Source organism: Cygnus olor, chromosome 11 (genome assembly GCF_009769625.2).
Source record: "Cygnus olor isolate bCygOlo1 chromosome 11, bCygOlo1.pri.v2, whole genome shotgun sequence".
Lineage (NCBI taxonomy): Eukaryota > Metazoa > Chordata > Aves > Anseriformes > Anatidae > Cygnus > Cygnus olor.
In genome coordinates this window covers 6,767,827-6,793,099 of record NC_049179.1, presented here as the reverse complement: position 1 = coordinate 6,793,099, position 25,273 = coordinate 6,767,827, and the positions used below count along the sequence as shown (strand labels likewise).

The following is a 25,273-nucleotide window of genomic DNA, read 5'->3' as shown; positions in this document are numbered from 1 at the left end:
GAAACACCTTTCAGGCTCATTGTGCTGCCTTGCATGAAGCTGTAGTGAAAGCCGTGAGTATCCCCTCAACGTACTTCAACACAAGGGCTGTGGGACCACCCGAGTGGCAAAAAGGCAGCTAAATTAACGGGGATGTTCTTGTGCAAAGAGGAGGGCCCCGCTATGCCTGGCTCGCCGGCCGCTGCGGTCCCCGTGACGGGTCCCCACAGCAGCCGGTGGCGAGGGGGCCGTGCGGGGCCGGCGCTTCCCCTCACAGCCCGGCGCCAGCCGTCGAGCGGCCGCTCGCTGCCGAGCGTCTTCCTGGTCTCCTGCGGGACCCTTCTGCCCTCAGGCCGGCGGCGGGGGCGGGCAGAGAGCACGGCGGCTGCGGGGAGGCCCCTCAGGCCCGGCACCCCGCGGCCTCGCCGCCTCAGCGCCCACCTGGCCGCCATCTCGTGCGCCCGGCTGCCTCACCGCGGCGTATCGTCGAGCCTCGTGGGCTCCGCGGGGAGCCCATTCGCCTTGCACTTGAGTATAAACTGCGGCACTGAGCCGGGCTGGGAACACCAAGGCCAAGCGGCAACCGCTGGGCCGGAAAGGCGCCGCAGTACCGGGGAAGGGCGGGCCGGGCCCGTCTGACCCTGAGGAGAAGGGCGGTGCCAAGGTGTTCCCTCCTGGGCTGAGGGAGCAAGAAAAACTGCCCATTGCCAGAGTCTCAGCCGGCCGACTCCCTGACAGGACTGGCTACTTGTGCTTAGCAAATTTCTTCTGGTATTTTGACCCTTAAATTGGTGGCTTGATTATTTAGGTGATAATAGTCATTGCCTTTTGAAGTACCTCTGCTTTCTTATGATGATTTTAATTTAACTGCAGAGGGCGAGTGGCAGTCTTACTTCTATGTTTTGCCTTGTGCATGTATGTCTTCAACTAACTGGCATAGTGATTCACAGCTGTGACCTGGACCCTGATGTGGAGCCTGCAGGCCTCTGGACGCTGTGGCTCAAGATGTAAAGACAAATCAACTGTGTTTAATCAAGATGATCAATCACTGAGCAATTCACTTGCTATGCCAGGGCACAAAAGAAGGTATACATTATCTAGGGGAATTATGACTGTGTTGCTCATACAGTGTGAGGTGTCTTCTCATGTGTAAGTAACTCCAGAAAGAGGGATAGATAGATGTACTGCCATGGAATGGGTGAATGGTAGCAGTTAAGCAACTGCTGAATCATAGAGGATGGATGGACAAAAACCCAACAACACTATTTTAGAGCAAGCGCCATGTACTCACCAATCATGGTACTGGCACAGAAAAGGGCATAGTTAAAATCAGATTAAAAAAAAAAAAGTTAGTGGGTCAATGTCGTAGTTATGTATGGACAGAAGATATATTTCAAAGGGAATTTGAGTCAAAGGGAGGATGAGGATCTGTGATCAGGGGTGACAGGCACTGTATGTGCCTTTCAGATATTCTCTCCTTTGCTGTTGACTTCCACCTGGAGTGTTGAAGATTCTGGACAAGGAACTCAATGTCAGTTTTTGTTTTCTTAAACTCTGGATATGTCTTGTGGGGCAGTGAGTATCCTATTTTTTTTTTCCATCCCATCTACAATTTTTAATCTTTCTCTCACCTTAAAAGCTAGGGAGTGTGTAATTGCAGCAGTATATATCGGCGACAATTTGAAGACTATCTTTGCCTTAAAAAAACAAACAACAACAACAACAAAAGAACTTAAACTAGAAAAAATGTTTGTCTCCAAATGTTCATGGCAAGGTTCTCCCAGAGCCATAATTTGCACGGCTTATTGACATACTGCTCAAAATTAAGCGTCTTTTCATATTTGGCTCTTAAGTGATTCTGTAAGGTCCTGTTTAACAGCCTCATGACAGTATGGCAGTTGTCCTATTAAATGGCCAAATATAACAAAAAGAAATAAAGGGATGAACACATGGATGATGGTACGTGCACTATCACCTGACTGTCAACGTCAGTGGCAGGCTTCAAATATCTTCTCTTCAGCTACTTGGATTTATATGAATTATATTTTACTGTAAATACATTATTTTCCCTGCTGCAGGGTAAATCCTACCTGAAGTCAACTGTGCAGGTGCAAGAAGAGATTTCCTCTGTGACAAGAGTCTTGCTAAAGATGGAGATTTTCACTGTGGACCAACACATCCCACTTCTGTGAGCAGATTAGTCCTGAAATACAAAGGACTTGTATATGGTGAGTACAGTTATTATATACACATGATATAAAAGACCAGAGTATGGAAGTCACACCACAGACTGGAAATAAGGAGATGTAAACACTTATAAAATACTGTTTTATATAGTGTATGCTTTCTGGTTTTGCGTTTCAGCTGAGTATGTGGTTCTTAGCATTGCAAATCGCGGTATTGCTGATTCTTACATGCTTTGCTATTATGAGTACAGAGAATATCTGACATCTAAAACTGGGGAGAATTTGCTTAGAATTTTGAATATTTACCAATAATGAAATAAAAATACGAGTTAGAGGGAGAACCCTTATAAACTGATGTTTGGTCATACAAGAGTCACTGTAAGGGAGGACTGAACAATAGGAGCTTAGAGTGAGGCTGGATCTATTCCAAACACTTTTTTATGGTCTTATGAAAAATTGAAGTAAATACCATGTTGAGCACTTACAAATTTAATTATGAAAAAAAGAGTGGCTAGCTGCAATCTCTTGAACTCACAATAACATTCCTTTCTGCATGTCTATGTAGTATGCAATTAGATGTCTTTTTAGACAGAAGCTAGAAAATAATAGATTTATTTTTTTATGAAACATTGTTAGATAAGAAACCTGGTTTGAGTTTAATAACATCCTGTAAGGCAGTTTTTCCATGCTGTAATGTTACAAGAGAAGCAGAAACGTTTTTGTTCTCCTTATGACCCCAGGGTAAGAACGCACCTTAGGTATTTCCAAGCTAACATAGGAAAGCTATGTAAATAATGCTTTTATTTCACAGTTGAGCCCCCCTTTAATTAGGGAAAGATACTAGTTTGTCATTAGATGGAATGGGAAGCTAACTCCAGCTGTAAGCCTTGGTTTTTGACCTATGACAATTCTTGGTTCTGTGGAGCTATCTGGAATATCTCCACATTTCACAATCATTAACCAATTTAACTTGCCAGCTGCCTTGTGAGGTAGGTGAGTACTGTGTTAGCATGCTTCTACAAATGGGGAAACTGAGAGACATTATTCTGCTTTGTTGCCTGAAAAAGCACTTTGCACAACATACAGAAGACATGCTTGCCTGCAGGAGATTACAGCCTAAGTACAAACATAACATAACAAATGGATACCAGAGAACAAAGGAGGTTGAGGTGAATGAAAAGAAGAGACAGGCTGCAAGACCATGTGTTCGCTTCGGGAGTGATATGCAGAACCTAGTGCTGTGGCCGTAGATATTGTTTTTAATAATATTTCAGATTTCTTAGTGATGTCACATTTGTAGAATCCAAAACCAAGGACAGATTTGAGAAGCATCGTGGACACAGGTTAAAATTATGCTAAGCAACATAAGGTCAAGATAAGCCATAAGCCAACAAGAGGTCAAATTTGTAGGACGAAAGCAAATTATGTTATTCATCTATCACAGACAAAAAATATAAGGGTTGGCAAGCGATGGCTTGAGTGAGACTTAGCTGACTGAAATGGCACTTGGGTTTCCCTGCCATTAGCATAATAGACACTGCCAGCTGCCCTGGGCAGGCTAGCAAGTTTGCCCCCAAAAGCTCATTCCAGCAGTTTAGGAGGGAGTAGAAGCAACCAAAGGAGTTGGATTTGATGATCTTTATGGGTCCCTTCCAAATCGGGATATTCTATGATTCTATGAGATGCAATCTCTTTTCCTTAGTTTCCCTCTACTTAAAGCAGCTTTTTTGCATTTTCTGAGTAATCAGCCTTGGGTGATAGACACGTCCTAGACAATCCAGAGGAAGAAGGAATGTTCTTTCTGTGAGATGATGCTAAATCTGTGGGTGTTTCTGTAATAACTTTGGAAATCCAGTTCTGTTTCCAAGTGCTGCCAACTCCATTTGACTTACTGTGAGCCTCCTACTATTTGATTGCCTTGAATAGTTAAGGACTCATCTGTAAACATATACAATCATGGTTGCTGAAAAGCTGCAGAACCCTAACAAGGAGGTTCTGTAGAATTACAAAACTGAAATAAGTTTTAGAAAGCAAGAAAGGAGACACTGAAGACCAATGAACGTTTGAGGCAGTGTCACTTGTGACTTTGGGGATAAGTGTACCACTATTACTTTTGCTACATAGAAGGCTTTGTCATTTTGGATGATAATACAGAATATTTGCTTTGCTGCTAATGCTTTAGATGCATTAGGTCTTGCATTAGCAGCTGTCTGCTGTTTTGGTGCAAGCAGATAAAACTGCAGCCTGTATTCAGCAGCTAAACAGCGTTTCTCCTCTTGGGCTATAGGATTGGGACCCTTTGCACAGTGCTTTTTGTTCTTACCTAGTTAAATGCACAGTGTTTTCTATTAGAAGTTAGCCTTCAACACTGGGGAGAGGGTGGTGGCATTAATGTGTGTTATTCAGTGCTCTAGAAATAGCTATTAGTAGGTTTCATTTTCAACTGTAATATATTTTTGGATATGAAGAAAAGATTCCTAGGCCTTTATCCATAGGATCAGTCATGTAAAAAGCTACATGCAGAGAAGGGGAAAATAGAGCTTGGCTGCTCAGGGCTAGAAACGATTGGCTATATTTTGATTAATATTTGTCATAAGCACCACAATGTCAAATGCTTATTTGGCTTACGATTTCAAGTCATACAATGCACTGCGTTATTGTAGGTAGGAGACTTTTGGGCATCTGGTTCTTAAATGGAATACTTTGCATTCTGAGGCATCCCTAAACATTGTAGTTAGAATTGTCATTTTAAAAATGTTTTTGTCCTGCTTTTAGAGCACACTTAATCTTTTCCCATTAATCTGCTTTCACTAATTCTTCTGAAGGATCCCCCACCTGCTGTGCAGGCTACACAACACAGCGAATCTAATCATGTCTGGAATTATCATTTTTATCAGTTTAATCCATATTTTTCTGTTATTTGTTTTCAAATATCTTAGATATTTTATGTACTGTGGTGAGTAATGGAGCAATTGTGGTGGTTAGTATCTTTTAAAAAAAGCAGTGACAATACAGCTAAGATAATAAATTGATTTTCTGGAATGCAGCATTAGTGTTCCATGTACCAAGCTTGATCTCTAGATTTATTGAATATATTTTAGTCTTCAAATTGTGGATCAGTTGAGAAATCATGTCTCTGTGTTTAACTGTTAGAACAACTATTCTGAATAGTCCTGATTAACACTTGCACACCGATTGTACACTCAGCCTTCTGCTACCTTTCTGAATTTGTTCTCATACTTTCATTTGAAGTCTTAAATTGTTAACTTTTTTTATGGGAAGCTTTTGTAAAATAGCTTATAGCTTACAGCTAAGACAGTAAGTATTCTCTTTATGCTATAATTTCCTTTCATAAAGCATAGCTTCAAAAATCTGGAGAGAACACAATCTTAACTCAAACTAAGAGACACTTTTGTGGAGTGCCTTTGAATTTACTAAAATCTCTCTAAAGAGAGAATTTGACTTAGTGTTTCATTCTTTCTCCCAGTACCTTTGTTACTTAGAGTTCTTAATCGAATGCTAGCACTGGCAAGGTCTTCATCTAATGAAATAACTATTAGCAATACCCTGTACTAATTTGAAAGGTGATGTTTTTGTTATAAATATGAGGTGCTTAGAAGCAAACTAGATAACTTCACCTAGATGTCATAAATAGCTGTGGAAATGCCATTCTGATTTTGGGGTTTCATCCTTTTCTTGATAGGTATTCCAAGTAGGCTGTTTAGGCACAGCTGCTTTCTCTTCTGGTCCTGTCCTTCGCTTTTGTTTTGCTGTGAAGCTGTGGGATGCTCAGAGTTGGCTGGCTGCTTACATTTATGTAAGGGTCTAGCACTGCTACATTGGCAAGGCTGTTTAGTAAAAATGTAATTTAGCAGAATTCTTGCATAAACTAACAGACTGTAAACCATTTGCAGAGGGTTATGTTTTGTACTGTTTTCATTCAAAGCAGGACATTAGGGCTCCAGCCACATTTCATTATCCATTTGAGTAACTTTCCTCAATTTAGAGCTCTCTGCCTAACCATGAGCACTAAATTAATGCTAGATTTTCACTCTGCCTAGTGGGAATACTAAATAGATAAATAAAAATCATTTCAGGATAATTGTAGGTGCTGTGGGCTGAAAGCCAAACCAGGCCAGTTCAGCCTTTGAGCCTTGTCTGCCTGCTTTTCTTTTTTCCTTGCCCATCATAATAGGGTATTCAATTATAATCTTTTCTCTGTATGTACAGTGGAGGTTTGCATACAGTGGCCCAGAGGCATTATTAATCTCAGTGCATTTGGAGAGTGAATGAAAAGACTAAAGGTTTAGGGGAAGATCTCCCCCCTGTAGCTGTATTCATCACTTAAGGTCTTTGTCAAAAATGTACTTTTCTTGCTTCTGCCTCCATTCCTTGGAGCATAAGCTAGAAATGACTCCAGAAGTTAGAGGACAATGGAAGCATTAGCACAGGGATTATGGATCTTCATGTGCAAGATGGGGATTGGGGGAAGAAAGAGGATAGAAATTTAGAATACATGGGTAGACTGGTGTTTACCACTGCATAAGAAGCAAGCAATAGTGTAATCAATTTGTGTGAAGCTTTTCAGGCCAGTGGAAAGATGTTATAGAAGGGCTCTTTCTATGGCTGGCAAATGGATGATTTAAGTCGCGAGTTTTAATATAATTGTCTAAAGAAAATGCTTGAGAAAAATAACACATGTATTTGATTTAATTAATTATGGCAAATCACAAGCTGCTGGAAGAATTCTTCCATTGGGGAAAAACAAAATCCTCTGGATTGGTTCAGTGAGTGATTCTTGATTCTCAGTTTTCTGTGTGCTTCCCTGTAATATGCATGTGGAAACTTTAAAAAAAAAAAAAAAAAAAAAAAACACCTTAGTGTTCTGGGGAAACTGAATGTCATGGCTACTATTGAAAGGGTTTGTTTGAATTGAGCTGGGGCATATAGGTTCATCAACTTGTCAGGTGGTAAGCATTATGAATCAAGCCAGCTTGATTTTTTTTCAAGGCAGTTTCCTGCATGTTTTCTACAACATGAGTAGCTTGGATCAGCAATGGAATGTGATGGAGCAATTAGCAAAGTCATCCAAGTCATAATCTCTATTTGTTGTAGGTTAACCATTCATAAATCTTAGCATTCCAAATCATCAGACCACTAAATATTGTTCTTTCCTATGAAGACACTAGATTTTGGTGCCTTGTATTTTATTTTGGTGAGCAAGCTGATTTGAAGCACTTAAAGTAGCATTATTGCTGCCCCTGCTTCTATGAAATTGCTTTACCCCATCTGTAGTTACACAAAATTGCTTACAAAGCTTATCCTAGTCTTCCCATGCAGGTCCAGCAGATTTCCTTTGGTAACTCAGTTCCTTAAAACAAAAGTAGCTGCTTACTTCTTGTTTCTGATGTACTATGTCCTTTCCAAATATTTAGGTGCTAAACTATTATTTGGAGAGGTTTTAAGGGCACAGCCAATGTCAGATTTGCCTGGGCATGTCTAAGTAGGAATCTTAGAACAATTTCATATGTAGCTGAAAGCTGCCATTCTTATGTGATGCTGACCTAATTAACCAGTATTAAAAATTATTCTAAATGACAAATCAATTAGTCTTCCCTTCCCCTGCTCACCCTGCCCTCTTGATAGAACTTCTACAATGACTATTTAAAAGAAAAAAAAAAATACTGTTTGAATAACCTGTTAGTGTCTAAAATAAAAAATGCAAAAAACCCAACCCCCAATTAAAACTAAACAAGACAAAAAATCCAAAACCAAAAAACACCAAAACAACAGAGGAAATAAAAGCATCAGAACTTGTAGAATTCCTCAGTGGAAGGCTTCTTGCCTGCCTACTAGTAAACTGGTATTCTATGGAATCTGATTTAACCTGGATAATGCTTTAACAGTGTCTTCCAGCATAAAAGCTTTAACATTTCACATCAGGACCTTGATTTACTTACCATCTGCTCAGAGGTCTGTCATCAACAGAGATGATTACTAGCTCCCTTCAGATAACTGCCGTTTGGCAGGGTTCTGCTAAACAGTCTATAACCTTGAAGAGAAGGAGTATATGATAACTCATGCATATCAGTTAACCTTTAAGTGGCTTAATAGTCTTTTCCTAAATAAAACTGTTAAATACTGCTGTTTTATCCTGCCTTTTTTTTTTTCTCGTGAGCTTTTTCCCCCCACTAATTGAGTAAAAGCTATGGAGACCTTGGGAGCAGGCGATCAGTGAGGAGGAAATGTCCTCTGTTTTGTTTTTGTTCTGCATTAATTTCCTTAACAAACTAGTCTGTATTGTACTTATACTTGCCTGTATTATTCATGGCTGCTGCAATGACGTTTCTTTTGAAAGAGTTTAGAGATGAATATATTTGTGAATAAAAAAAAAAAGCTAGTCTTGCTATCTCGTGCAACTTATTCCAGTAAACTTGGGAAAATTATTAGGATTTGTCAGAAGTCAAAGTATAAAACTGACTGACCTCAATTTTAGCTTTAATATTGTCTGACATTTGAAGAGGCTAATAATGCATTTATTTGACTGTCAAGTTAATGACTGAATTGGTTGTTAAGTTGAAAGAGAAGAAGAATGTTTCTAAAGAGGCAGCTGCATGTTTAACTATTCTTAGAATTGTTCAGATGTTGGTAAGGCAGGCTTACTAGTATTTGGTTCAGACCTAAGCACATTAGCAGTAGTTAGACCAGGGTCTCTTTTAGACCAAGTGGCCAGACACTCCTGTAAAATTCATGACTTATTTTTAATTTAACTGATAGTTACAGAAGTCAGTATGGAACTAGATTTTTCAAAAATGTAGCAGTGCTTGAAGCACTGCGGATTCTGCCAGCAGTGTCATTTACTGGTGTGCACAGCAGAGTGGCCAGCTACCAGATATCTCTTTCAGTATATGGGTTCATCTAGAGGACATATGGGAGGCTTCTTTTTTGTGTTTCCTTTTTTATTTTTACTCTTTGTTCAGATTCACTGTTCTGCATGGATTTTTTGGTGGTTTGGGGTGGAAGACTTTTAGGGTGAGCTGGCTAATGTTTCTCTTTAGACAACTGGAAACAGTACTCCTGTTAGTCCAAAATCAAATAGACAGTTTATGCTGTGACCAGAACGCTGTATTCTACCTATTTAAATTCTTTTCTGAATTAGTTATAGTATGGGGACAATTTTGATGCTGACTGGGTCCAATTTGTAGCAGTAATGAGAACTATAAGCCTGGGCAAAGAATTTAACTAAGGTAAGTTTGATATCTTCTCTTCTGCCAGAGATTTAAATAGGTTTGAACCTACAGCACGCAAACCCTTTGGCCACTGGAAGAACAGTTGCTGCAACATAAGCATTTAGAGGAATCCCTTTCAGCGAGATTTCTTCCTAATGTTTTGAGCATCCTCTCATTGAAAACTGTTGAAAATAGGTTAACTTAGGTCCCTCCAGTCAAAAAAACAAAAACAAAAAAAACACTCTCAACAATAGGGAGAATGGATGGTGGGATGGTGGCAAGCACCCTTCATTCACAACAAGGCTCTATGGTTGAGGGCTTGCAATCAACAGCATTTTAATTGGGGCAGATGAGTGTAGAATTTGGTGTGGAAAGAAAACAGTACAGAGTCAAATACTTAAAATCCTTGCAAACTTGGCCCACAATTTTTCCAGCAATGTTTTAGCCTGGAATGTCTGTGGTTAAACGCTTCTTTATTCTACTGCTCAGAAGGAAGTCAGAATTAAAGGTGACTTCCTAAGGAAAAGGCCACGTGCATGCCACTTTCAGGTTTTTACACTATGGTGGGAAGCAAACTTCCATGTTCACTGTGGTGTCCTTTTTTTCTAGGTACTTCCCGTGAGTTATTACAGGTTTTTCCTCAGTACATAAATTTAACATACCACCATGCTAGGTGATAACTTCTCACTGAAATAAGTTGATGCATTGAAGGTCTGATAACTACTTAATTCCTTCGGCATCCATTTGACTAGCTTCATATTAGTTAATAAATGGATCTGTCAAGTGTGTTCAGTGTTTCAAGCAATTGAGAACATCCCAGTGCTGTCAAAGTGATAATGAATTAGTAGATGCTGAACTGTTTTTGTGACTGAAAAAATGGGCAGTGGGGCTTGCTTGGGTTACTGTTGGACAAGTAACAAGAAAAGTGTTACTGATGGAAAAAATTATCTAGGTCCATGATACATTTTTTCCATGGGGAACACTAAACTTGTGTCATGCATAGTATGTAGTAGATTCAGAGACTAGATTCAGGCTAGTAGATTCAGAGACTGGGCAAAAGTCTTAACTATGTTTTGTTTTGTGTTATTTACCTGGAGAACAATAATGAAAGAAGGTGGCTGTGAGGCTTGTTCCTGTGGAAAATGATCTGAAGATGCCTTGCATCTTAGGCCATGCAATAGCCTTGCATGTTAGCAGCTCCCTATAAACGTGTCAAAAGAAAGCTTAGTCTAAACAAACAGGACTGTCATTACTGTTGCACACAGAGAACACAGACATAGAATAATTAGCTTCAAGTTGTGTAACAATGCCAATCTGCTTTTAGGTCTCTGGAGGCCAGCTGGGAATTATACAACAAACTATCCTTCAGTCTTTAGTTCTATAAAGCAACTGAGTTACAGAAGGAGAGTGTTTCGCAATAATCTGTTGGATGGCTTGGCTATCAGCTTTAATGGCATTATGCCTGATGTGCATTGTTTACTCTAAGACGAGAAGCTGAATAGCATAACTCTGAATGGTGACCAGGTGCAGCAACACCTTTTTGTATTGCTTTCAAATTCCTGACTATGCACGAAGACTGCAATTTTTTGGATAAGGTTTGGCATAAAACACCATAATTTGGTTCTAAAGGAGCCAAAATTAGCTTAGCCATGATTAGCTTATGAATATTTCTGTACTGCTAGTGATTGACAGGAGTCCATGGACTTCATACTACAAATAGATTTGATTTATCCATTAATGAAAGTCGCCTTGTTATTGGTAGGCATGTTAAAATAAAAAAAAGCCACTCTGCACATGCATTGTTCTGGAAACACTTAAGCTTGTTGATTACTGCACAAGCAGTATTCATAAGCATCTGTTTGTATCATAAGCCACTGTCTCTGCCCATGCACATGCTTCTTTTCATTTGTGGATACATATGAGCACAGGTTATAAACATCGTTTGTGAAAATATCTGAACAGTGGTGTATTTAAGAATTGGCCCTCTGCTGTGCATGAATTCCTATTCGCCAAAGGCTCTTGTGACAGAGGTCAAACGCAGTATGATCTTCTTTTTGGAAGGTACTTAACCTAAATATTAAATCTAGAAGGACTATACACTTCTGCAGAAGTTTTTTGTTCCTGATCTACTCTAGAATGTTCAGGTTTGGGACACTTTCGGTGGGATTTTCAGAACATTTAGTGTCTTTCTGGTGCTCACCTAGAATAGATGAGCTTGAATGCTTAATTCTGAAGATATTTTTGCAAAATCGTACTTGGAGTCTTAATGGCTACCTGTCATTCAACAATCTGCTCTGCTCCAGTTGTGTTCTATGTGAGCTTGAGGGAAGCTGGAAAGGAAACATGGTGTAAACAAACCTCTTTCTCTTTGAGAGAGGGGGAATTCATTGGTACTAGAACTTTGACTTTATAACTCTTTGCCTGAATTACTCTCCTTGGGACTCTCCATAATTTAGACTTGATAGTTTGTATCTGCATCCCATACTTTGCATTTTATATCATGCTCCGTGAAACTCAGTATTGTGTGGATCTTCAGGCAGTCTCCATTTTACTTTGACCTTCTGTGAAGGATCTTTTCTGTCTTTCCAAGTGTCACCTACACTAATACCTTAAATTGTTTTACCAATCTTCAAAGCAAGGAGTGTTTTACACAAAGCTCTGTAAAAGTAAATCTCTCCCAAGTGTTGCATTTAAATGAAAAAAATATATATATTCCTAATGTTAAAACACAGGTGTTGAACTCTGATTTCTAGATGCAAGGCTGGATTAGTTAGCAGGCATCAGCCCCTCTGAGCTGAAGTAGCACAAATTAATGGATTTTTATCTGCAAATGGCCAGGAAAGGAAGGAAGAATCCTGGGTGGACAGAAATCAATTTCAACATGTTGATTCTTCTCTGGCTTGTGAGTCTTTAAGTCCTTCGCTGATGCCGTAAGTTAGATCAACCTAAAGGAGACAGAATAAATTAGGCCAACCTGCCCAGAAGGAGCTCTAACCATGTATGACACCAGTCCATTCTCCCACTTCCACACAGAGTGGAGCTCTGGCACACAGGGATAATCTCCACCTGTTCTCTTACTTTGTTCCGCTCATCTGAGGTGTCAGAGATACAACTGCATAATTATTTCTTAGGTACTTAATATTCTTTTGATATACTTTTTGTATTTAATTTTCTAACTAGCTAGTCTTTCTGTCAAATGTCCTAGCTATGTTTCCCTGATTTACTTTATCTTTTAAGACTAATGATCTCTGGAGCTGTCAGTAGTATTAGATGATTTTATAGGAACATTAAATGTTTGGAAACTGTCCCAGTTTCTGCATCACCTTCAGATAAGGTGATCTTCTGTTTAAAAGTTCTCCATTGATCTTCTTACTTTTAAAGTTCCTCCAAAATGCATGAGAGCAGACTGAAAAAATAAATTAGACCTACAGAAAATGCTTTCCGCTAAACTTACTAAAAGTAGGTAAGTAGAAGGTAATGCAGTCTGGTCATGAACTACTAGCTAAATGAAAAGGACCACATCTTCTGTCATCCTCTCTGTTGCTCCAGATTCAGAATCTCACAGCTCCACTCACCACATTGTTTCTGTCTGGTAGTTTAGTCTTGGAGCAAGGATGTACGCTAAACTTGTATTAATTGATTTTTTTATACTTTTTTTTCCCAAGTAATTCTTGCAGATCATCATTTAGCTCTATTTTCAGCTTTTGAGAAGCCATTTTCATGTAGCAAATATTAAAAGGTTTAATATTAATTACACAAGCTTTGGGGAAACAGTCTTGAGAAAGTAGTTGAAATTACTCAAGATAGTCTTCGAAGTGGGCCAGTCTTTTTATGACTACTTTGAATATTTTTTCCATATCATGGATTTCCCGTGTGATCAGGATCTAGGCAGGGTAACCAGTAACATCCTACTAAAAATTTATTCGTTACATTTTGCAGTGAATGTTTGCACCATGATGATGGTAAATGCAAGCCATGTCTTAATTTTTAGAAAGATTATGTAAGGCAATCACTCACCTACCTCAGGGTAATATTCTCTTGCAGATAAGTGTGTGCTTTACAGAGATGTCAGGAATAAGGATTTCAGGTGTTGATTCCCGATCAAACTTGATTTTAATGAAAATATATTTATGAAAAAAAGTATGTAATTGACCTGTCTTTGTTCATCTGAATGTGATTGAGAAGAGAAATAACTGAAGGTATCACGTTAAGCATACAGAAACTGTTACTGTCACACATGCAAACACAGAAAGGAAGAAAAAGCCTCTAAATGCTCTTTGCTTTCAACTAAGATGAATTACTTCGATAGATACCCAGCAGTTCTGAATATGTTTCAAAGAATGTTGTCACTATAATAAAAAAATATATGTTCTTACTACAATTCGGGATGTCAGGAGTGGCTTGGAACAAGTCTGACTGGAATAACAAATTGTCACTAGTTCAACTTTATAGTGGGTGTCAGTGGGCACCAAGCCTATTATGCGGAAGGAAATTCTTACTGTAAATGTGTTAAGAGGCCTTTTGAGGCCTCCTGGCTTGCAGAGTCTCTTCCACACATAGTAGTGTGCTATGCTTTTCAAAAAGGGCCATGTCACACAGAACTGAAGACTTAAACAAGATCAAGTATGGGCTGAGGATCAGGACACGAATTTTTGAGGTAGATGTCTTCCTGGAATCATCTGTTTGTTTCTCGATCCAATATTTAATATTTTGAGAACATTTACAGTTATTTAAAGGCAAGCAGGAAAAGTTCATTTGTTAAACAAGGAACCCAACCCAGGAGCAGTAAGTTTTGAAGTACTGTGTGGGAAATGGGCCAGCATTCTGGTGACACGAAGTTACAATAGGAACCAATGGGGGGAAAAGCCTGTGGATGGTGTTGGGAAGGCTAATGTCTTATCACGGGGTTCTGTTCCTCTAATCCAACAGAACTGTAAATCATTAGCTTTGAATAGTCTCAATACAACTGTGTCCAGTATATGCGTTTTTATCAGCCTGACAATTCTGCAGAAACAATGCCTTTTAATGTTTAACAAAATGAACAGCAATATCAAATAATTTGATTATCAGAAGAAGCTAAAAACCTGTCTGGGACAATAGATATCTGTAGATTCTTTAGATGGAAGCACCTTGATCTTGAGTTGAGCAATACTTGGTTCATAGTGGTAAACAAAATGATAGCTGGATTATCAGAGTCAACAGGAGACAATGGTTTTAAACTTCTAAGAGTAGATTTAGACTAATACAAGGGAGAAATTGTTTACCATTATTGGGTCAGACAGTATAACTTGTTGCATGCACAAGTTGTGGATAAACCATCAGTGGAATTGTTCAGGTGGGATAGGGCTTTGAGCAACCCAGTCATGGCAGGGGTGTTGTATTAGGTCCCTTCCAACTGAAACCATTCTGTGATTGTAAATGTGAAGGGTAGCTTATATTTGTAAGGAATGGAATGAGCCTCTTGCTATATTAATTGCAATTAATTATCTTGGTAAACAGTAAGGCTAGAAAATATAGTGCTGTAGTCTGAAGTTAACATAGCAAGCAATCAAAAACGTAGCAAATAAAACAGAAATCAGTATTTCAAGTGAAATAACCCACCATAAAATCAATTTTAACACTGAGAAGCCACATTTTGCAGCTTGAATTTTAAAGAGAAACCACACTTGTCCTGGGTGGGAGTTGTAGAACTGTAGGTCTTTGGAGCTTGTAGCTGCCATACTTTGCTTCACACAGCTCTCACGCAATACTGGGGAAAGGAGAGAATAGTATGTGATCTATACTGTTTAGTACAGATTTGTTTCTAATGATTAAACTAGTTAATTTTGATCAGACATGCCAGCTACAAGGTACAATGACCATGATTTCTGCCATAAGTAAACAGAACAATTTTACAATTGATTCATTGACTTGTGACTGGTAGAAAACATTTATGATCAGCACAATATGTTCAAATCATCCCTTTTTTCAAAAAAAAAACACAAATCAAACCAAAACAAAAAACAAACGCCACAAACAACAGAAAAACAGACCATCAGGCACAGCCTGTGGAGACTGCAGAGCCCTGTTGTGTAAGGCAGTCAATAAGGAATTACAGTAATCTAATCCTGAAGAAAGACAAAAGTGTAAATAGCCTTTTCAAAGGCTTCCTGAGATGGAAGTGACAACTACTTGGCAATAGCATTTTCAAATGGTCTGGGGATGTTCTTATACTGGAGATGAAATACTTCTCTGTGGTCTAATATGATTCTTAAATGCTTCCAGCTCCTAAAGAAACCACTTGATTGCAAACCGGAAAAATATGTGCTGGAGGAATAACCTCCTTTGAGCTTCACAGCCAAGGGGCAGCATGACTGCCTTGTTCAAGGAAAGTTTGACACAGGGGATTCAACATGCACCACAAATGCCACTGATGTTATTTGGTTTGCATCTTTATTAATGGACAAGCTTGCATACAGCCTCTTTGGAGAACCATTGCTCTTCAGGCCACAGTGTGACATGTATACAGTGCCTCGTAATGCAGAACTTCCATGTCTCTTTGGGGTGCAGAAGGACTTGCCAAATCTTTTACAGTGAGCAAGGTCAGGTTGCAGTCTTTGTTCCATACAGGCCTTTGAGCTGAAATTTTGGACTGCTTAAATTCATTATTGTTGAGTTTTTAAACACTTGAGAGAGTTTCTCTTAATGTGTAATTTGGAAAGACGTTTTCCATTTCATACTCGGAGGTTTTAGGACTATAATGCTGTCTGATAGAACAATAAGGTTTCTTGCAACCACAGTAAGAATTCAGCACTTGTAGTCCTCTGGAGGAGGAAAACCACATGTTTTAAAATTAACAATAAAAGGAAAAGACAAAAGTTATAAAAGAAAACTATTACTGAGGATGACTTAACTCTGCAGTATTCTATTACTGAGCCTGTTAATAAAACTTTGAGCTATCTACAAACTGTTCAGTAACAATTCATCTCAAGGTGTATATTGACTAAAACCCAAGACTGATTCTCTTGTAATTCCAATTACTCTGTTTACTGCAGAAGTTCAGAACTTTCTCAAGGCTAACCCTGCATCAGGTGACTGCTTTGCTCCATTATGTAATTTTAAGGTTGTAATTCTAAGGATTCTTAGTTGTAGAATCTTCCATTCTTGAAATGGATACTAATCATAAACTTGTAAATAATGTTTCTACTAGAACCATTCTGTAACTGTCCCCAAGCGTATGAGATTAGAAGGAAAGTGTTTTAAAGCTCTGCCTTTTTCAGCTTGTTTGCCTTGCGTATCTGAGAGCTTCCTCTGCCTAGTTGTTTTCCCTGGTTTAGCAATTATTATTCTCATGCTTGTCTTTTGGGACTCTTCTCCATCTTTTTAAGAGAGTCTGCGGTAGTAGGAGCAGTAGTGCTGGAACTCTGCAGACAAACATACTCACAAAAGGAATATTGAATGAATGGACAAGTATTTAAAAAAGCAATTTAAGCTAGACATGGTCTCTTATGAGAAGTGTCAAAATTGGGAGAAAAATGTGTTTTGCTCTTAGATGGATTTATGAAAGGCAGGTCCTGCTTGACTAACCTGATCTCCTTCTATGACAAAGTGACGCACTTGGTGGATGAGGGAAGGGCTGTGGATGTGGTCTACCTTGACTTCAGTAAGGCTTTTGACACCGTTTCCCACAGCATTCTCCTCAAGAAACTGGCTGCTCTTGGCTTGGACTGGCGTATGCTTCGTTGGGTTAGAAACTGGCTGGATAGCCGGGCCCAGAGAGTCGTGGTGAATGGAGTTAAATCCAGTTGGAGGCCGGTTACTAGTGGAGTCCCCCAGGGCTCAGTACTGGGGCCAGTCCTCTTTAATATCTTTATCGATGATCTGGATGAGGGGATCGAATGCACCCTCAGTAAGTTTGCAGAGGACACCAAGTTAGGTGCGTGTGTCGCTCTGCTCGAGGGTAGGAAGGCTCTGCAGGAGGATCTGGATAGGCTGGGCCGATGGGCTGAGGCCAACTGTATGAGGTTCAACAAGGCCAAGTGCCAGGTCCTGCACCTGGGGCACAACAACCCCAAGCAGCACTACAGGCTGGGAGATGAGTGGTTAGAAAGCTGCCTGGCAGAGAAGGACCTGGGAGTACTGGTTGATAGTTGGCTGAATGTGAGCCAGCAGTGTGCTCAGGTGGCCAAGAAGGCCAACAGCATCCTGGCTTGCGTAAGAAACAGTGTGGCCAGCAGGGCTAGGGGGGTGATGGTCCCCCTGTACTCGGCTCTGGTGAGGCCGCACCTCGAGTACTGTGTTCAGTTTTGGGCCCCTCGCTACAAGAAGGACATGGAGGTGCTCGAGCGAGTCCAGAGAAGGGTGACGAGGCTGGTGTGGAGTCTGGAGAACAAGTCTTATGAGGAGCAGCTGAGGGAGCTGGGGTTGTTCAGCCTGGAGAAGAGGAGGCTCAGGGGCGACCTTATCGCACTCTACAGGTACCTTAAAGGAGGCTGTAGCAAGGTAGGGGTTGGTCTGTTCTCCCACGTGCCTGGTGACAGGACATGGGGGAATGGGCTAAAGTTGCGCCAGGGGAGGTTTAGGTTGGATATTAGGAGGAACTTCTTTACTGAAAGGGTTGTTAGGCATTGGAATGGGCTGCCCAGGGAAGTGGTTGAGTCGCCATCCCTGGAGGTCTTTAAGAGACGTTTAGATGTAGAGCTTAGTGATATGGTTTAGTGGAGGACTTGTTAGTGTTAGGTCAGAGGTTGGACTAGATGATCTTGGAAGTCTCTTCCAACCTAGATGATTCTGTGATCTGTCAAGAGTTGCCTTTTTCATGGATAAAGCTTGTCCTTAGAATGCAAGACTCGCCTCAGAGCCTGAAGAAAGAAGGGGATTACTTTAACCATCATCAAATTTAGGCAAAAGAATCTCATTGAGCTACATCTTGCCTTGCTACTTCTTGCACCTCCAGTGCTTGCTGTCTGAGCATGAATGGAGTCTTGCAAGGAAGAGCTGAGTCTGTGGATGTGTCAAGCAGCTTGCATGCTTCTGTAGATAGCAGAAAACAGATTAAAATGCAATTAAGCATACACTTGAATTTCATATCAACTCTTTAAGGTGCTATTTCCACTAAGTAGCAGTAGTACTGATACTTCAGTATCCAAATGAATTACCTGGTAAAACCTTGGAGAGACAAGGAGAGGCCTGCTTCAAAGGACACAAGGCAGCTATGGATTTCCTGTAGTGCAAGCAGTGGATATTAGAAGCACAGCAACATGATTTCAAGCATTGCATTTTATATATGAAGAAAGTATTCTTGGGGTCTGCTTTTCCTTAGCTTTATCTTATAGCCTTGAAAATTGAAATAGAGATGCAAAGGTATTCTTTCAAGTTAAGATTTCTAACTTTTAATCGGTGCCTGTGAAATTTCAATGAATCAGGAGGAAAGGCCTTCCCATACTATATTTTCCTCATTGACTTTTTTGAGGGGAAGGTAACAGGAGAGCAGCATCTGTGACTTAATCAGAAAGCAGTGTTTCTGTCCAAAGTTACCTGCTTAGAGGAACAAAGAAGGTTGCAGGGACCAGAAGGGTAGGAGAAAGGTACAGATGAGATTATGCCACAAGGGTAATACATTCTGTCATGGAAATAAGACAACTGTTGCAACTTCAAGGTTGAACTAGAAATAGGAGATAGGGAATAAGGCTGAGATGGAGCAAATATTTCAGGAGAATGAAATGCATTAAAGATAACTGGAAAAGGAAGAGGAGCACTGAGAAATGGAGAGTGATGGAACAACTGATGAGAAATAAGGCTAAACTGGAGAGACCAAAAAGGAAGAAAACATAAAATGAAATTTTCTTGAAAATGACTCAAGTAATTTAAAGAACTGCACTGAAATACACATGAAGCGAGGTTAGGAAGTGTGAAGGAATGCTGAGGAAAAGACTTTTTCTTAAGCGGAAAGATTATTTAGAAAAGCATTTTTAAATCCTGTAATTCGTGGCAATTTTGCTGGCATTTATTCTTATTGCACTCCTCAGGTGCCTGTCTGCTTTTATGAAGTTATATATGTTTATAAGAGTGTGGTTATAAAACTACCACTAGCAGACACTGAAAAAGAACACTGGTAGTGTTGTAGAAACCATTAGTAAGTATCTTACAAAAGGTAACGCAGTTAATGTTTTTTTCTTTGAAGACTACATAGTAAGTATAATACTCATTGCATGAAAAATGTTTTACATCAAGTAGGGGTTTCTCATTTAAAAATGTGGTTGTGTAACAAATCTGTTAAATTTTCATGAGAGAGCCTGAGATTAAACTGATGGCTTTTTATTCTTCAATTTTGTAAACTGTTCCTATGGTAGGGTTTTTTTTTTTTTATGTTCACTTTGAGGCTTTAATGGAGTTAACCACCCTAACTTCTACATGAAGATTTAGTAAGGCATTTCAATACAATTTAATATTCACATCTGACCTAAAGATAAGAATTTGCTAAAGCTGCACTTGGTAAAATGTCATTTGCAAAGTCCTTTTTGAATTCATACTGGAAGAGCTGCTGTGTATAAGTGTTTCTCTATAGTATTAGCAAACCAAATACCAAGCTACTAAAGACTCTGAAAAGAACATGACAACAATTTGTCACTAAAATTTATTGCTTTTCTGAAAACTAGTTCATCTGCCTCAGTTTGCTCAGAGTAGATGAAGTAACACCAAGTAGTATGAATTAAATACATGTGCATGTGCACGATCATATCGTTATGGCATAAGCAACTATTTAAAAAAAAACCTTAGTTTATATTGGTATAAAATATAAGATCACTTCTGAATACTTAAGATATATTTATGAAGTTAAATGTGTAGCAGAATCAGAAGGAAATTTTAAAACAGTATGATGAAGAATAAGATGTTGGAGATTTTCAGTGATTGCCTTCTGTAGGCCGGAATTTGGAAGTCTTTATACATTGGTGTGATGATTGAGAGAAGAATTTCTTAGATGTCTAATCTGTAAAAAGTTCCTCTAGGGATTTGTTTTTGTCGATGTATGAAAATCGCAAAATTTCATTTTGCAACAGGGAATAGGAGATGAGACTACGAAAGCCCAGGGTGCAGGACAAAATAAGTCCTTGCTATTGGTACTACTTAAGAACCAGAACTATATGAGGACTTGATCTAAAGCTGACCCTTATGTGAAGGAACTGGTAAACTTTAGAATCTGTGAAAATAATGATTTGGAAATGTTTTCGCACAAGGAGAAAAACAAAACCCTAATGCCTTGGGGTGAGAATGTAAAGCTTTGTCTTTTTCTAAAGCTCTTCAAAGAATTTCTTAGGCAAGGCATTGTGATGTTTGTGCTCAAGCTTTGGAAAGCCTGAAAAACCTTAGTTTTTGCTAAGTATGTTATAACTAGAAGCACTCAATTGAGTGTGAGATCTGAGTTTTACCTTTTCAAGTGAGCATCTTTGTCCAAGTTTTCCTGCTAAAGTATAGGATGAAAGATCCAATGTATGCAATGAACAAATGTTTGTCCCATTTGCCTTCCTTTTTGAAGGAAAAATGGATTTATCTTGCAGTTATGACTAAATTAGAGGAGTACTGTCATGACCTCTGTTCCTGTGTACTGTCTTTTGTTAAAAGCATTCCTGAAGTTTGCATATTGAGCAGGAAAATGTTTTTTTTTTCTGGTCTTTAAGGAGTTTCTCAGTTCTATAAGTACACAATGCCTCTGTGTCCATAATTAACAGTAGCCAAGAGTGCTTTCTTCCATGAAGGTTTAGTCCTGGTCTCTTCTTCTGTATAGTCGGCTGACTGCTTGTAATGCACAATTGAGGATAGCTCCTGTACAATTGTTTTTTTCTTACACTGTAGTTGTAGGAGGTGCATTGTGCATGGATGTAGTAAGTCTAGAAGTAGTAGTTCTGCATTTAGGCAGGATTCAGCCAAAAAGACAGGATGATGTAAAGTCTAGACCAAGTGCAGAAGATGAAAGGTGAGAGATTGTTTGAAGATGTCTTTTGCTAAATACTTAGTGAGGGTTGTGTTTTGTGGTTGTTTTTTTTTTTTTTTTTTTAAGCATATGAACTAAGTCTTTTAAACTGGGAACATATTGGTGGTAGACCATGAGTTAAGAGCTCACAACATGAAGGTACGTTTTTTGGTGAAATTAGTAGCATTTGGTTTTGGCTGTACTTGAATTAATGTTAATTTGCAAATCTTCTAGTAGTTTTGATTTTCAAATCTTCCTTTAGTGGAAGAAATCATGTTGCGTAGCAATGTTGATGAAAATCATACTAACAATTTTGGTAACAGGTAGAGGTTTCAAACTTGAAAGCTGTGTGAGTACCTGGGAGCCCATGAACAAATGTATAGATATGATGGCTGAGCTCCTCTACCCTTGCTTCAATATCTAAATGTGCCAAGGAGCATAGGTACATTTGCAGTAGTGCAGTAGGGCACATTTTGCATAGTGACTGCATGCTGCCTTTCATCCCTTTTTTTTTTTTTTTTTTCACTCCCCACTGCTACGAAAATCAGGCATTTTTGGACTCAAGTACTGGGGAACATTCAGTATGTCCTGCATGTTATTTGGCAAACCATCAATCTGTTCCAGTCAATCTGCTAACCCCAGTTGTGGGATACAAGCTCAGATGAGATGTTGCTATGCTTCATATCAAAAAGCCACCAGAACTATGCATGTAAAATGATCAGCTCTTCAGTGCAAGTGACTTGCCATAACGTTAGTCTTTGTGTAGAATTAACAGAAACAAAAGCAGGGAGATTATATAAGTTTTGTGGCACACTGGACTAAAGTAAGTGCCATGTTTTCAAGTGAGATTTTTCCTGTGAACTCTGGTTGAACGAATATTTTGTAGAGACAGGAGCTTATTGTTCAGTAGTATTTTGTAGGGTTACCATTGAATAGATGATAGTGATGATCTTGTGAGCTAAACAAGCCTATACAAATCTTTAACAGCAACTACAGACAAAGTTGCATTTTAGCTTTGGCCAGTTCTATTTTTACCATCTGGTGGTACTACATTCAAAGTCCTATTTAATTTGTACTTCGGTAACAGCTATTCTTGGAGGAATAACATAATGCAATAATGCAAACAGGGCCATAATTAAAGGTAAAACCTCTTTGGCGAAGCTTAAGAAGTAAAGGTGAGTCCTTGGTGAAGGAATCTAGGTATGGAGCAGAACTCCAGTACAGAATAAAACAGGAAAAACTGAAGAGTATGAATGAAGGGGAGGGGATTAAAATCTTATGTGTGTGTATGTTGCAGCAAAACAATACATAGCAGCCATGTCATGACTGACAGCTTTAATTCATCCTGTTTGTATGTGAAGAGGATCCAAGTTCAATTGCCTAGCTCACAGAAACAGACTGAACCTTTTTCATAATTATTAAAAGTCAGCAGAAGCTTTAAGGTAATAAGATGGGAGCTGGAGCAAGACAATTATAGTCTGAGTTCTTCCACATAAAGCTTTGTTGAAACAATTCTTAGACGCTCCCAAGGCCAGTGTATTTCGTATGAGTCTGGCTGACAAGCGTCAATTGTCTCTCCTCACTGACAGAAATATCTCCATCAGTGGTTCTTTTCAAAACTTGAGCTTTGCATAGGTAGCTGTTTTTATTCATGGTAAAATGCACTTTTGTGCTTGACTTTCACACATTGATGTGCCTAGTTTCTAAGGAGCCTTTTAATTTTGTATCAGTTCAAAGGAAGGAAAAGATAGTCTCCTTATCTCCTACTCTTTGTCCAATTTCGATTTTAGGTTTTTCCAGGACTTACTCTGTCTAAGGTGAAGTAGCTGAGCTCTTCTCACCAAACATCTGTTGGTGCCAGAACTCAACAGATGAGGAACATCAGTGGCCAAAACAGGTGCACTAAACTCCTTTTTAACTTCTCTCCCTCCAGGGAGCAGTTAAAACCTTGATGTAAAATTAGTGTTTGTTTTCCTAAATACAGTCCTAACACAGCCCACCTTATTTTGATGTGAAACTTAAAAGTTTTTATTAAAAGACCATTTGATATTATTAGTGTCTATGATGATAATATTTTGTCTGGCATTTCAGATACTACTTTCATTGTAATTTCCTCAACTGGAAGTGGTTTCAAGTAGCACAGATCATAAATTTAATCTTGTCTTACGGTATAAACTTTGGTGTAAAGTTCTCCCAAATGTACCTTTTAAAAACCTCTTTTGTATGTGACAAAGTAGTATTGACGTCTTTTGAGTCAGATGAATGCTACATTTTATACATTTCAGCTCAATGGTTTTCATTGTCAATGGTAAATATTTAGATTTTTTGATGAATCATGTAGCACTTTTTGCTCCTTCTCAAAGGAAATTTTGCAGGGAGTGTTTTCCAACACAGCTGTGTAAGACTAAGATACAATACAAAACAAGAGGAAAAAAAGGGGGGTGGGGACGCTTCTTAAGATGTTTTATCTGTAAGTCCTGTCTGAACTTTGTGGTACATTATCATTAGGGCAATCACTGCCGAAAAGTTGCAGGATGGTTCTGGTGGATCAGGTATGCAGACACCTATTTCAGCAGGTAGCAACTAGTGTTATGTCACTAGTTCATGCCACTTTTAAGCAAGTTCACTACCTGATAGTCATCTGTTCACTACCTCTATAATGGGAAATAGCTCATACGTATTTATCTTACGGAGCAGTACTTAACTCCTAGGTTAGGGATTCATACCATTCTCTTTCTTTCTTGTCCTCTGGACAGTGGGGAGAGCCTCAAAGAGTTAAGTGTATCTACCTTATGTTCCTCCATGTAGGAGATGCAGACCTCAGGTGGAGGAGGGAATAGAAATGTCCTGAAACTTTTGTGTGCGCTCTTATAGCTGAGTTATTAGAGTTTTATGTAACTGTTTATAAAAGACAGCTTCTCTGTACCTTCTGTGGTTTACGATGAAGAATCAGTATTGGAAGCTGAGAGAGTGGAGGCAGCTGCTTCCCTGCAGAGGGAATGGTTCACCTGGTGTCTGGAGCCCTGTGACAGCTCTATTACTGTGTGGGTCTCATCCCTGCCTCATCTTCCTGCACTGTGCAGCAACCCTGGACACCGGAGTTTGTTTTAAGAGTCATTTGACTGTGAGTTAAGCATTGTGTCAAGGTGCTGAAGCTTTTATGTGCATTCTGTTCAAAGTCTTATGAGCATTTTTGAAAATACTTAAAGCCTAATTTTCAAAGTTGGCAGAGGAGCCTCTACAGAGAGTGGTTTTGAATTTGATGATCTACAATCAGCGCTATCTGGAAAATGATTCTGATTTTGCTCCATTGTAGCTATTCTCTGTGTGTGATATTCTGCCTTGAAATGATATCTGTAAGCAGTCTTGATCCTAATCTTCCCATTTCATATACTGCACCAATGCCTTTGAGAAAAATCCAGATAAACCTGTAGAAAACCTTTTTCTCTGAATGAGATGTAATTGGAATTTGTCAGAAAATGAAATGCTAGGAGTGTTTCCTAAAGAAATGTGTTTCAGGACACCAGTTATTTTTTTGTAGACTTGCATAAACCTTAATGATATTGAAGAAAATGAGTAGTTCTTGATTGAAAAGGACTGAGATTTTCCAAGGTCACTCAATTTTTGTCCAACCTTCACAATGCTATTAGGATATGCTTTTTAGATGCATAACATAGCCCATAATAAATTAATATGAGTACATTGACTGGAGTATGCTTTCCTCTGTTTTCTTAGCACAACTGAGAACTATAGGTGAGATGGATGCACATGATGTGTTTACAGTTACTTTTATCTGTGAAAAGCAATAAAAGTAAAAAGTAGAAAAAAAAAGGCAGAATGAGTAGCTTATTGTGATTACCAAGTGCAAGAAAGTTGCATTTTTATTTATCTGTATTTTCATTAAATCCCTTTCTGAACACTAAACCCCA

At 39.1% G+C, this 25,273-nt stretch overlaps 1 protein-coding gene across 2 annotated transcripts in view; it reads left to right on the top strand.

The window, feature by feature from the left end:
• Positions 1–807: 807 nt before the first annotated feature.
• Positions 808–25,273, top strand: part of RORA (RAR related orphan receptor A) — a 411,602-nt gene continuing 387,136 nt past the window's right edge. The window contains exons 1-3 of one of the 2 annotated variants that reach the window (XM_040570301.1): positions 808–986; positions 1,447–1,510; positions 2,058–2,207. The gene's annotated coding sequence lies outside the window, so the exon portion shown is untranslated. The remainder of the gene's footprint in view (positions 987–1,446; positions 1,511–2,057; positions 2,208–25,273) is intronic. The other variant, XM_040570300.1, reaches the window with a different exon arrangement.